Genomic DNA, 12787 nt, shown 5'->3' on the forward strand with positions numbered 1-12787 from the left:
GTGTATATAAAAATCAGGAGGTGGGATTATTCTTATAATCAGTGCTGTCTCCAAGCCACTTGTCTCTTTCCACCAATTAAGTCTCTTCAATCAGTTAAATTAGTGACATTCAGCTTTCCATGATCTCTGGATTTTTTTTTTTTTTATTTTGTCTGTGTGTCTCGGGCGGGGGGGGGGGTGGACTGGGGGTTGTCATTCAAAGCTGTCCTGTTCTTCTCTGTATTAACCTGGAAAGATTTAGCACCTGGTCATAACTAACCCCTTGGTGACTTCACTTACATGTGGCTAAATCGTGTTGTATCATAGATCGTAGCAAGAGAAATCACATCACCTTCAGAACCAATTTTAACCTGCAAAACCTTAAAACAAAACCTATATCTTAGGTATAAAAGCATTTTTGTTGTTGTTGTTCAGTTGCTAAGTCATGTCCAACTCTGTGATCCCATGGACTGAAGCATGTCAGGCTCTTCTGTCCTTCAGTATCTCCCAGAGTTTACTCAAATTCATATCCATGGAGTTAGTGATGCCATCCAACCCTCTCATCTTCTGCCATCCATTTCTCCCTTTGCCTTTAATCTATTAACTTTATTAATGATTCAACATCATTGAGATCCTCAGTTTCTTTCAAAAATTCATAAGTTGTAACTTCCTTCTTTCATAGACATGAAGAAAAGCTCCATTCCTAGAGGACCTTAACTTGCACATGTGCAAAAAAATTGCTGGAAAAGAATCACGTACTGGACAAAACAGTCTCACTCTATGTTTGTGGCCTATTCCCATGGGTCCTCAACCCTGCCTGGTAAGCATGCGATTTTACTCTTGAACATCTGTCATTACTCTTTGTGATGACTATTTCTTATAGTCTCACTTATCACCCCTTCTTCTTGTGGGTCCCTTTAGCTTCTGAACTTGTCTTTCATTTTCAAAGCAAATCAAAATCTTTATATCTTTATTCTTATTTTCCATCACAAAATGTACAATTCCGCCTACCTTCTTCTTTTCAGTAAATTACAGTGAATCACAATGAGAACTGTGATGGGTATGTGGTTCTTCTCTTATCAAATGTAAGCCTGTTTGTGCTGCGGACTCAAAGACTTTGACATCTTAAATTATACAGTTTCACTCCAAAGCAGTCAAGGTCCCTTACTCTCTAATGTAGAATATCAGCTTACAAACAAGTTCTCCCGTTACACACACATTGTTCCAAGTTCTGTTTTTCTATAATTTCCAGTTCATCACATTTTTATTCATAAACCAAGTACCTGCTTTCTGCCCCACAACATTCCCGGAACTCCTCTTGGCAAGCTGATCTTTGTCCGGGCTCTAGTTCTTAGCAGGCACTTGAGGAACCTGAACTTCATTCTTTATTGTTCAAAGTTGTACACACTCTTGTTCTATTTGTTTATTTCTTTATTTAAATCATGCACTATTGCTTCTGTTTTGTTTTTCAGCCATGAGGCCTGTGGGATCTTAGCTGTCCAACCAGGGATCAAACCTGCACCCTCTGCATTAGAAGGGGAAGTCTCAACCACTGTACTATCAGGGAAGCCCCCATTCCCTTGTTCTTGAAACACTCCCTCCTCTTAGTCTCTATGACTATTCCTTTCCTACTAACTGGAGAGTTATAATTACTCCTTTTTCTGATATCTAAATTCTGGGTGCTTAGTGGTGAAATTCTTTGTTCCTTCCCCTCTAATCTGTCCTACAGGCATTCAACTGATTCTATTATTTAAAATAGCAATCAATGACTCACTTATTTCCCAGAGAAAGGGCATGCATTTAGATTATAATAAATAACCAAAATGCTATTTGTATCTATTACACATGGGAAAATTAGCATATTCAAAAAGTATTATTTCCTACCTCAAATGTGTTTTCCTATTTTAGTTTCCTTCAACTTAGCAAATAGTGCCACCATTCATCTCATTGGCCAAGTCAGAAAGCATTAGCATAATCTTTGTTTCTTCTGTTTTTTATTCCCTACACTCAATCCAATGTGAAGTTCAGATATGCTACATAAAAATTATACCTCAAGACAAATATCATATAATATCACTTATGTGTGGAATCTAAAATATGATACAAATGATACAAAATGGTAATAGACTAAGAGACATGGGAACAAATTCATGGTTACCAAAGGGGAAGGAAGGGGAGAGAGAAATTAGGATTTGGGGATTAGCAGATACATACTAAAATAAATAAACCAGAACCTACTGCATAGCACAGTGCACTATATTCAGTATCTTGTAATAATCTATAATGGAATCTGAAAAAGGAGATTTATATATAAAAATATACATATATACACATTAATATACATATATAAAACATAATCACTTTGCTATATACCTGAAACTAACACAACATTGTAAAATAACTGTACTTCAATAACAAAAGAAAGTCACTTTGATATTATGCAGGAAAAAAAATTATATCTCATATCTCCATTTTAGACAGTAAAAACTGAAATACCTATAATTGGAACTTGCCTAATTAAAGGGTATTTTGGTGGAGAAGGAAGTAGAGGTCTTCTTGTATTTAGGTGAATATTCCTGTTTGATAGAAAAGTAGCAGGAAGTGAAAATAGCCCTTTAATTTTCCCTGTGTACCTGTTTTTATTTCCTTTCAAGTTTTGATATTCTTTACCATCACCCATTTTTCAATCAAAAACTTTCGTAAAGTATACCCTTTTAGAAAAGAAAATTCATCTGTATTATTATAATTTTTCCTTTTCCCAATTCATTCTTTTTTAAAATTTATTCTTCCATTCCTTCTGACATCCTAAATAAAATCAGCACCAAACCAAGCCTTTGCTTTAAGACCTTGTCATTACTTTTTCCAACTGGATATTAGCCACATCTAGGCACATCTATTATAGTTGTTTAAATTTTTAAAAAATAAATATTAAAGCAGACAGCAGGAAAAATACATTCCCTTCAAATGATTTCTCAGTAATCAAACTGATCATTATTTCAACCTATATTTATACCCAGTGAAATTATCTTTCAAACATCAACATAAAATAAATTCAGTTTTTAGAAAAAAAAACAAAAAGTGAAAGCATTAATCTCTAAGAATTTTGACAATAAAAGATGTATAAAAGGAGGTTTTCCAGGAAGAGTAACAATGATCTGAGAAGATAGAATAAAATTTTAAAGAAAGAATGAAGTTAAAGTACTAATATATGTATAAACATAAATACATACTAAATACATAATCACTGAACCAAATAACAGCAATGTCTTTAAAATATTTAAAATAGACTTTACAATATTTCTTGAAGTGCATTATAACAGTAATGCAAAGATCACAAGAAGGTCATGATATTTAGGTAAAAGGTAATAATAATTTTAAAGAGATCTCAAAGAATAGGTTATCTCTATAGTAATCAAAAAATAGTCAAAGAATATATAATCAGCAATTCAATAGAGGAAAAATAAAATAACACAATTAGCAGGCTGAATTAAAAAATAAAAAGCAACTATAGGGAGATTATATGAGTCACCACTTAAAGATAAGTAAATAGAAAGTTCAACAAAGAATATGAGAGAACGCATTTAAAACATTAGCTAAAGAAAGCAATGCAACTATTTCAATGGCAGCCAAAAAGGTCCTGAGTCAATAAAACTTGAGGCAAAGAGAAACATTTCGTAGGGATAAAGCATTCAAAGTTGCAGAAAGATACCACAATCCTCACTCTATATATACCTAATACCTTATCTATCAAAATTTGTAAAGAAAAATAATGGACGGAGAAATGTGCAAATTTCCAATCACAAAAAACCCTTCAGTTCAGTTGAGTCGCTCAGTCGAGTCCGACTCTTTGTGACCCCATGAATCACAGCGCAACAGGCCTCCCTGTCCATCACCAACACCCGGAGTTCACTCAGACTCACATTCATCCAGTCAGTGATTTCATCCAGCCATCTCATCCTCTGTCGTCCCCTTCTCCTCCTGCCCCCAATCTCTCCCAGCATCAGAGTCTTTTCCAATGAGTCAACTCTTTGCATGAGGTGGCCAAAGTACTGGAGTTTCAGCTTTAGCATCATTCCTTCCAAAGAAATCCCAGGGCTGATCTCCTTCAGAATGGACTGCTTGGATCTCCTTGCAGTCCAAGGGACTCTCAACAGTCTTCTCCAACACCACAGTTCAAAAGCATCAATTCTTCAGCACTCTGCCTTCTTCACAGTCCAACTCTCACATCCATACACGACCACTGGAAAAACCATAGCCTTGACTAGACGGACCTTAGTCAGCAAAGTAATGTCTCTGCTTTTGAATATGCTATCTAGATTGGTCATAACTTTTCTTCAAAGGAGTAAGCGTCTTTTAATTTCATGTCTGCAGTCACCATCTGCAGTGATTTTGGAACCAAAAAAAAATAAAGTCTGACACTGTTTCCCCATCTATTTCCCATGATGTGATAGGACCAGATGCCACGATCTTCGTTTTTTGAATGTTGAGCTTTAAGCCAACTTTTTCACTCTCCTCTTTCACTTTCATCAAGAGGCTTTTTAGTTCCTCTTCACTTTCTGCCATAAGGGTGTTGTCATCTGCATATCAGAGGTTATTGATATTTCTCCCAGCGATCTTGATTCCAGCTTGTGTTTCTTCCAGTCCAGTGTTTCTCATTATGTACTCTGCATAGAAATAAGTAGGGTGAAAATATACAGCCTTGATGTACTCCTTTTCCTATTTGGATCCAGTCTGTTGTTCCATGTCCAGTTCTAACTGTTGCTTCCTTACCTGCATACAGATTTCTCAAGAGGCAGGTCAGATGGTCTGGTATTCCCATCTCTCTCAGAATTTTCCACAGTTGATTGAGATCCACACAGTCAAAGGCTTTGGCATAGTCAATAAAGCAGAAATAGATGTTTTTCTGGAACTCTCTTGCTTTTTCCATGATCCAGTGGATGTTGGCAATTTGATCTCTGGTTCCTCTGTCTTTTCTAAAACCAGCTTGAACATCAGGAAATTGATTAAATAAGATCGAACTTGCACAATTAACAAACTTGTCCCAGTTGATTATGTATTTATCTTTCATATTACATACACACCATATATGCATAAACATATATGTATATACACATATATTTTGGAGAAGGCAATGGTACCCCACTCCAGTACTCTTGCCTGGAAAGTCCCATGGATGGAGGAGCCTGGTGGGCTGCAGTCCATGGGGTCGCTGAGAGTTGGACATGACTGAGCAACTTTACTCTCACTTTTCACTTTCATGCGTTAGAGAAGGAAATGGCAACCCACTCCTGTGTTCTTGCCTGGAGAATCCCAGGGATGGGGGAGCCCGGTGGGCTGCCATCTATGGGGTTGCACAGAGTCAGACACAACTGAAATGACTTAGCAGCAGCAAACACATATATACACACATATTTATATATATATATATATATATATGTACATATAGCTAAAACTAAAGTTGTTAATTGTGTTGGTTATATCTTATTTAATTAATCCATCAATCTGTCTCTCTATCTATTCACCTAAAATGGCTTTAAAGTAAGACTAAGTCCACCTAAGGAACATCTTAGCAAATTAATATGCATCACTATTGTAGCTGCTGTGTCTATAAAATTAATGTTAATCTTTCCAAAATCATCGTGTTGTGACTTGTTTTAGACAGCCATGTGCATTATGTACGTAAGCACAATTTTACACATTAAGTCATTTAAAAAGTACATTTGATGGTAATTTCAGTTTCTGCCTGTTGCACTAGAATAGTTCCCAAAATATACAGGATAAAATAATCTCTATGAAGTATTCATTTCCTAGGGATATCATAAAAGATGATCGCAAGTGGGGTGGCTTAAAAACAACAGAAATGATACTGTTGTGGAGGCCAGAAGTCTGAATTCAAGCCGTCAGCAGGGCGTGCTCTCACTAAAGGTTCTAGGAGAGGATCTCCTGGCATGTGTTCATTTATGGCGGCCTATCTGCAGTCTCTTCCTCTGCTTTCATATGGCCCCTCTCCAGAGTCTCCTCTCCCTCCTAAATGACATTCCTAGCCATTGGACCAGGGCCTGCAGTGATTCATTCTGGAGATCCTCAGCTCATTACATCTGCAGCAGCCCTGTCTCCAAATAAAGTCACATTCTGAGGTCCCAGTTTGAGAGACACTTGGGGGGACACAATTCAACTCAATATATGCTTTTTCTCTTTCCATTTTTTTCTTTTGATCTATTGTCTCACTGTCTTTAATTTCTCAAGATTATGGTAAGAGAGGGTCTCCAAATACCCTAATAAACTGTCTTTCCTAAACCAAATAAAACTAAAAGGTGGGTGCTATCACAGAGTAATCCAGCTACTGGGTCCAACTTAGGATATGTTTTCCTTAAACAGAATCACCATCAACACATGGCTAATAGTTATTGAAATAAAGTACTCCAGTGTTCAAACCCAAAGCCTCTTAAATGCACAAGGCCATAAGCTTCCCTAAGTATAATCCAGAGAAGGCAATGGCACCCCACTCCAGTACTCTTGCCTAGAAAATCCCATGGACGGAGGAGCCTGGTGGGCTGCAGTCCACGGGGTCACTGAGTCGGTCACGACTGAATGACTTCACTTTGACTTTTCACTTTCATGCATTGGAGAAGGAAATGGCACCCTACTCCAGCATTCTTGCCTGGAGAATCCCAGGGATGGCGGAGCCTGGTGGGCTGCCGTCTATGGGGTCGCACAGAGTCGGACACGACTGACGCGACTTAGCAGCAGCAGCAGCAAGTGTAATCTTACCAAGTATAATCTTAAAGCAGATCCCTATCTATGGAAGTCTGTGATAATTAAATAAGACAAAGCAAATAAGCTTGTTAACACAACAAAAGAGACTTAGCAGGCAGTCATATGATGTGGTCTATTGCCACCTGACTCACCTGATGAATGTCATAGCGACACATCACGCAATGTCAACAGTGCATCTTATTTTGTGAGCTCAGGTAGGTGAACCTAATGATGCAGAGAGGTCTGATTTCCACAGTCAGAGATGGGTATTGAGAAGGTAACAGGCAGGAAGGCCAGGGGTCTTCAAACGGAGAGAATAGGCTGCAAGTGTCAGACATGTTTTTTCCTCTCTCTTAAGCGGCAGGAGGAAACAAACTAGTGATATATTTTTTCCCCTTCTCTATACAAATTTAAAAAGAGGTTTCTCTTAAAATACTGTGTTGCCATAATGACACCTGGTTCCATCTGAACTTAACTTTTCTCAAATCTTGAGTTAACCAATGCATTTTTCTTATGGAAATGTTTGTCTTAAGCTATGTTAATGTACTTACTATGCATTTACCCCAAACTCTGTCTTCAAGTTGCTTCAGCCTAATGGCTCAGAAGAGACTTGACAAACCAGTATGTTATACTCAGGCATTGTTCTAATCTATTTAAATGAGACTATTTGTATGGTAATCTGCCTTTCTACAAGATTCAAGTCAATCGTTTTATGGCCCAGGGTGACTCCTCTGGTGCCAAGATTATCCCAAAATATATCTTGCAGGTGAGGGGCCTGGTGCCATCCTCTGAGTTTTAAGATATTCCTTTCTTTCATTAACAGACTGCTAGTGACTATATAGCATCCAGCTAAAAACTAGCAGGTGGGTATTCTTTCAGATCCCTTCTAATGTCTATGTCAGAGCTTTCTCTATCTCCTTTATACTTTAATAAAACTTCATTACACAAAGCTCTGAGCCATCAGCCTCATCTCTGGCCCCAGATTGAATTCTTCTCCTCCAGAGGCCAAGAATCCCAGCATGTTTCATGGTTCAGCAACAACCTTTCAGTATTAAGCTTCGATGACAAAGCCGAGGAGCCTGGATAAGCTGTTGATCATCCCCAACAGAACACAGAGGCTATATCATTGACTCCCTCTTCTGTTTTATTTATTCTCATAGTTATTTAATTTAACAAATAGTACTTCAGTTTTACAAACTGTCTTTCTGAGTAAAAATTGGAAGTTTCAAACGGTACTACTAAAGACATCCACATGTCGTCCTCCACAGAATTCTCAAACCAAATCATGCCTTATCAGCTAAGTGTCTGTTGCTAACTTGAGTGATTTCTTTTGTTTAATAAACCTCACAATTTAATCGGATCCCAAACAATGTACCATATATTATCTGTAACTCCAGGAAAAAATAATGATGTCATTTCTCTTACTTTTAGAATTTAGAACTCAAATATATTTGTCTAGGTTGTCTAATATTGAAAAATACATTTCAGTCTCTAGCTGAGGTTCCTCTGCCGTTATAAATACCATCAACGGTCTAGATGTATCCTTTACTCTTAGCATCTTAGGAAAGTTGGACATTAAAGGCAGTTTGAAATCCACAGAATAAAATATTTTAATTCCATATGCTGCAAAACAAATATTCCTCCTGCATTCAGATTGTTGTAGCCACGCATTCTGGGAAACAAACTCACTCAGAAGGACAATGCAGATAGTGGAGTGCAGTTTATTACACCGGCGGGCCCAAGGCAGAGTCTCGTCTTAGCCAAGGACCCTGACCAGTTTTTGTGAAAATCTTGTATACCCTAAGTGTACTTGCCCAAACCCACCTCCCCAAATTCCCTGAAACCAGTCTGAACAAAGGAAAAGAAAGATATAGCCAAAGATAACCAGTGATTCATATGCCTTAGGCCTAGGTAGTTAAGAGTGGACAATTATCAACAGGCCTGTGGTCACATCCAAATAAGCATAATAGAATTTATGATTCTATTCAGTTACACAGATAATTAGGGTATTCTTTTAGGTGATGAAGAGTCTAGGTATAAGCCCTGGGGCTCTTCCATGTAGGGGAGGGTGCGGTGGGGGGCTCTGGTTTTCCAGTTGGTATGTTGTTTCCATAGATACTGGGCATATAGGTCAAAGTCCATAGTCCAGCCCAAGATGGAGTCCTGCTTTCAAGATGGAGCCTGTTCTGTTTCCTCCTTCATTACCCACTCTTGATGCTGTTAAATCATAGTATGAGCATCATTCATAGGTATATATTGCACCCTAGCTCTCCAACCGCCAATTCGGGAGACTAACACCATTCTTTGGGTTACAAAGTTCATAATACATTGTAAAATGCAGAGTCTACAAAGCAGAACCATCAAGGCAACTATAACAATGGTAAATATAGTTTTCCACCAATCATCCTTCACCCAAGATAGGACCGAAGTTCAAAAAGGAATATTATCATCAGAGATAGCTTTTACCTGACATTTCATGTCACATAGGGTGGCTGATATGTTGGCGGATAAATCAGGAATATATACACAGCATTCAACTTTAATTATAGCACAGGTCCCTCCTTGTGCTGAAACTATGGTTAATTTCAAGATAATACCAGCTAGTCCTTGCAGCAGCAGTTGATTGTAAAGCTTCATCTCTTTTTCTTCTTTAAGGTGATCTTGGTTTCATGGGGATCAATGGGGTCCTTTTGCGTATTCCACCTGGCATCCTCTGGGTCTGTGGGGTATGCCCTCTACACCCTCACGTGGTAGATCCAGGGAGTGACACCTGCAACTTTAACTACTTTTCAGTTCAGTTCAGTTCAGTTCAGTCTCTCAGTCACGTCCAACTCTTTGTGACCCCATTAATTGCAGCACGCCAGGCCTCCCTGTCCATCACCAACTCCTGGAGTTTACTCAGACTCATATCCATCAAGTCGGTGATGCCATCTAGGCATCTCATCTTCTGTCGTCCCCTTCTCCTCCTGCCCCCAATCCCTCCCAGTATCAGGGTCTTTTCCAATGAGTCAACTGTTCACATGAGGTGGCCAAAGTATTGGAGTTTCAGCTTTAGCATCAGTCTCTCCAAAGAACACCCAAGACTGATCTCCTTTAGAATGGTTGGTTGGATCTCCTTGCAGTCCAAGGGACTCTCAAGAGTCTTTTCCAACACCACAGTTCAAAAGCATTAATTCCTCAGCACTCAGCTTTCTTCACAGTCCAAGTCTCACATCCATACATGACCACTGGAAAAACCATAGTCTTGACTAGATGGACCTTTGTTGGCAGTAGGGGTGGTTAGGACAACAGTATATGGACCCTTCCAATGTGGAACCAAGGAGCTGTGTTTCTAGTCCTTGACCCACACCTGATCACCAGGCACAACTTCGTGAATCTGTTCCCCAAGAGGGAAGGGCATTCCTTCTTGTACAAACTCAGTTACCTGATTTATTATCTTACCTAGTTGTTCCATCTGCTGTGAAATCTCATCCCCCCTTACAGGAGCAGTCACTCTCTATGATTCATTTGGAGAGCATCTCTTTAAGTGTCCGGCTGGTTTGTTCCACCATCCCAGAACTCTGGGGCCTATATGCAGGGTGTAGTTTCCACTTGATATTTAGAGTTTACATACCTGTTGAATTAAGTCGGCTACTAAGGCAGGGTCGTTGTCTGATCCTATACTGGTTAGGAACCCGAATCTGGGGATTATTTCTTGAAGCAGACAGTGAGCCACTTCATTTGCTTTTTCAGTTCAGGTGGGGAAGGCCTCCACCCATCCTGAGAAGGTACATACCATGACCAGTAAATAACGATAGTGTCTGCAGGGTTTCATCTCAGTAAAGTCCAATTCTAAATGTTCAAAGAGTAGAGTGCCTTTTAACTGTATTCCTGGAGGTTTTTGTTTATGTCCAGGGGAAGCATTGACCTGTGAGCAAGCAGAACAGTTCCAGAATTCCATTCTACATAAGGAAGAAAGTCATATAATTAAGAAATATTTTTAAATTAATTCTTCCATTCTGTCATGTCCCAAGTGAGTTGCCTGGTGTACCTGAGATACCTGTGTGGGGGCTAATGCCTCGGTACCAGTAACCTGCCATTCGGCAGTTCCCACCAACCCTTTTCATTTTTGGTGGCCCTTTCTGCTTCAGCCAGCTGGTATACTTCAGCCACGGTATACTGTGGGAGAGTCAAAGTTAACTTAGGCATTTTTGAGAGTGAGTAAAGTGAGTGAAGTCGCTCAGTCGTGTCTGACTCTTTGCGAACCCATGAACTGTAGCACACCAGGCTCCTCCATCCATGGGATTTTCCAGGCAAGAATACTGGAGTGGGTTGCCATTTCCTTCTCCAGGAGATCTTCCTTACCCAGGGATTGAACCCAGGTCTCCCACATTGTAGGCAGATGCTTTACTGTCTGAGCCACCAGGGAGGTAAGGTTCTAATAGATCTCCCACCAGCAGCCCCAAATTTCTCAGCCGTATGTTTTGCAGCTTAATCTTCTAGTCAGTTTCCCCGTGTTTGTGGGGTGTCTTCCTTTTGGTGACCCCAACAATGAATCACTGCTACTTTTTCAGGTTCCCATAACGCATCTAATAGAGTCTAGATTTCTTCTTTGTTTCTAATATCTTTTTCACTAGATGTCGAAAGGCTTTTCTCCTTATACAGAGCCCCATGTACATGTAGTGTGGCAAAAGCATATCTGGAGTCTGTAAATGTTTGTCTTCTTACCTTTTGATAGCTGGAGGGCCCAGATTAGAGTATATAGTTCAGCCCATTGAGCAGAACAGTGTGATGACAGAGAGCTAGCCTAAACGATGGTTTCTTCCATGACTACTGCATATCCTGATAGTCACTGTCCTTGTTTCACCAGGCTGGTGCCATTGGTATACAGGACCAAATCTGGGTCAGGGATTGGCTGGTCTCTCAAGTCATGTCTGCTGGCATAAACTTCATCTAGGATTTCCTTGCAATCATGTGAGGGTCCACCTTCTCCCACAAGAAAGAGAGTGGCCAGCTTCAGGGCCTGACAAGGCTCAATAGTAACATGGGGGTTCTCACATAACAGTCCCTGGTATTGAGTAATTTGGGATGTTGACAGCCATTTAGGAAGCTTCCCTTGCAACAGAGTATTGACCTCATGCAGGACTTTTACAATCAAATCTTGGCCCAAAGTCAGCTTGGTTGCCTCCCAGACCAGTAAGGCAACCACAGCAACTGCCCACCATCCTAACCACCCAGTGGCAACATTGTCTAGCTGATTTGAAAGATAAGCCACAGATCTGTCCCGTGTCCCCATAGTCTGAGACGACATTCCCATAGCTACCTTGTCCTTTTCAGTCACGTAAACAGTAAATGGCTTAGCAAGGTCTGGCACACCCAATGCGAGTGCTGATGTAATTGTACTGGGTTTGAGTTCTAGTACCACTGGGAGTTGTTGTTTTGCAAGCCCGGGGGTGTTGTCTTCCACCCAGGTCTCAGGGAGTTGTTGAGTTAACCCTCTCTCTCTCTCTCTCTCTCTCTCCAGTTTAGCCAGTCCAGTTTCTCTTCTGGGAGATTGTGCATTCATCTCGAGGGGTTAATGAGAGGGAGAGTAAATAGGTGATTGAGCCCACTTGAAGAGTGGATGTTTCATTGGTCGGGGGGGGAAGGTCACTTGTGCCCCTAATTTAGACAGCAAGTCTCTTCCCAACAAAGGTACTGGACATTCAGGGATATAAAAATTCGTGAGTCACTTGGTGTCCCCCTCATCTGACATTTTTGGTGTAGGCTTGAGACACAAAACCTGCATTTATCGTCATCTGAGACCCAGTGGCCTCTGGATCTATTGACGTATAAAGTCTATAGGCCTTGCACAGTCTTTCATAGAACTCAGAGGGTGATTCAGCTTCCCTTCAAATCACTTCAGAGGGTTTTTCCTTAATCATAGGTTTTCGGGCCCCTCTCTTGAGGCCTTGTAAAATAACTGCGCGTTATCTCTCCAGGCGGTCCCTGCCTTCCTCTGTTTTACAATTCTAATTGGGCCTTTCTTCCGGGGTGGCTAGTTCTGCCCACCACTGCCTGTATGCAGTAACCC

This window comes from Ovis aries, chromosome 2 (genome assembly GCF_016772045.2).
Source record: "Ovis aries strain OAR_USU_Benz2616 breed Rambouillet chromosome 2, ARS-UI_Ramb_v3.0, whole genome shotgun sequence".
NCBI lineage: Eukaryota > Metazoa > Chordata > Mammalia > Artiodactyla > Bovidae > Ovis > Ovis aries.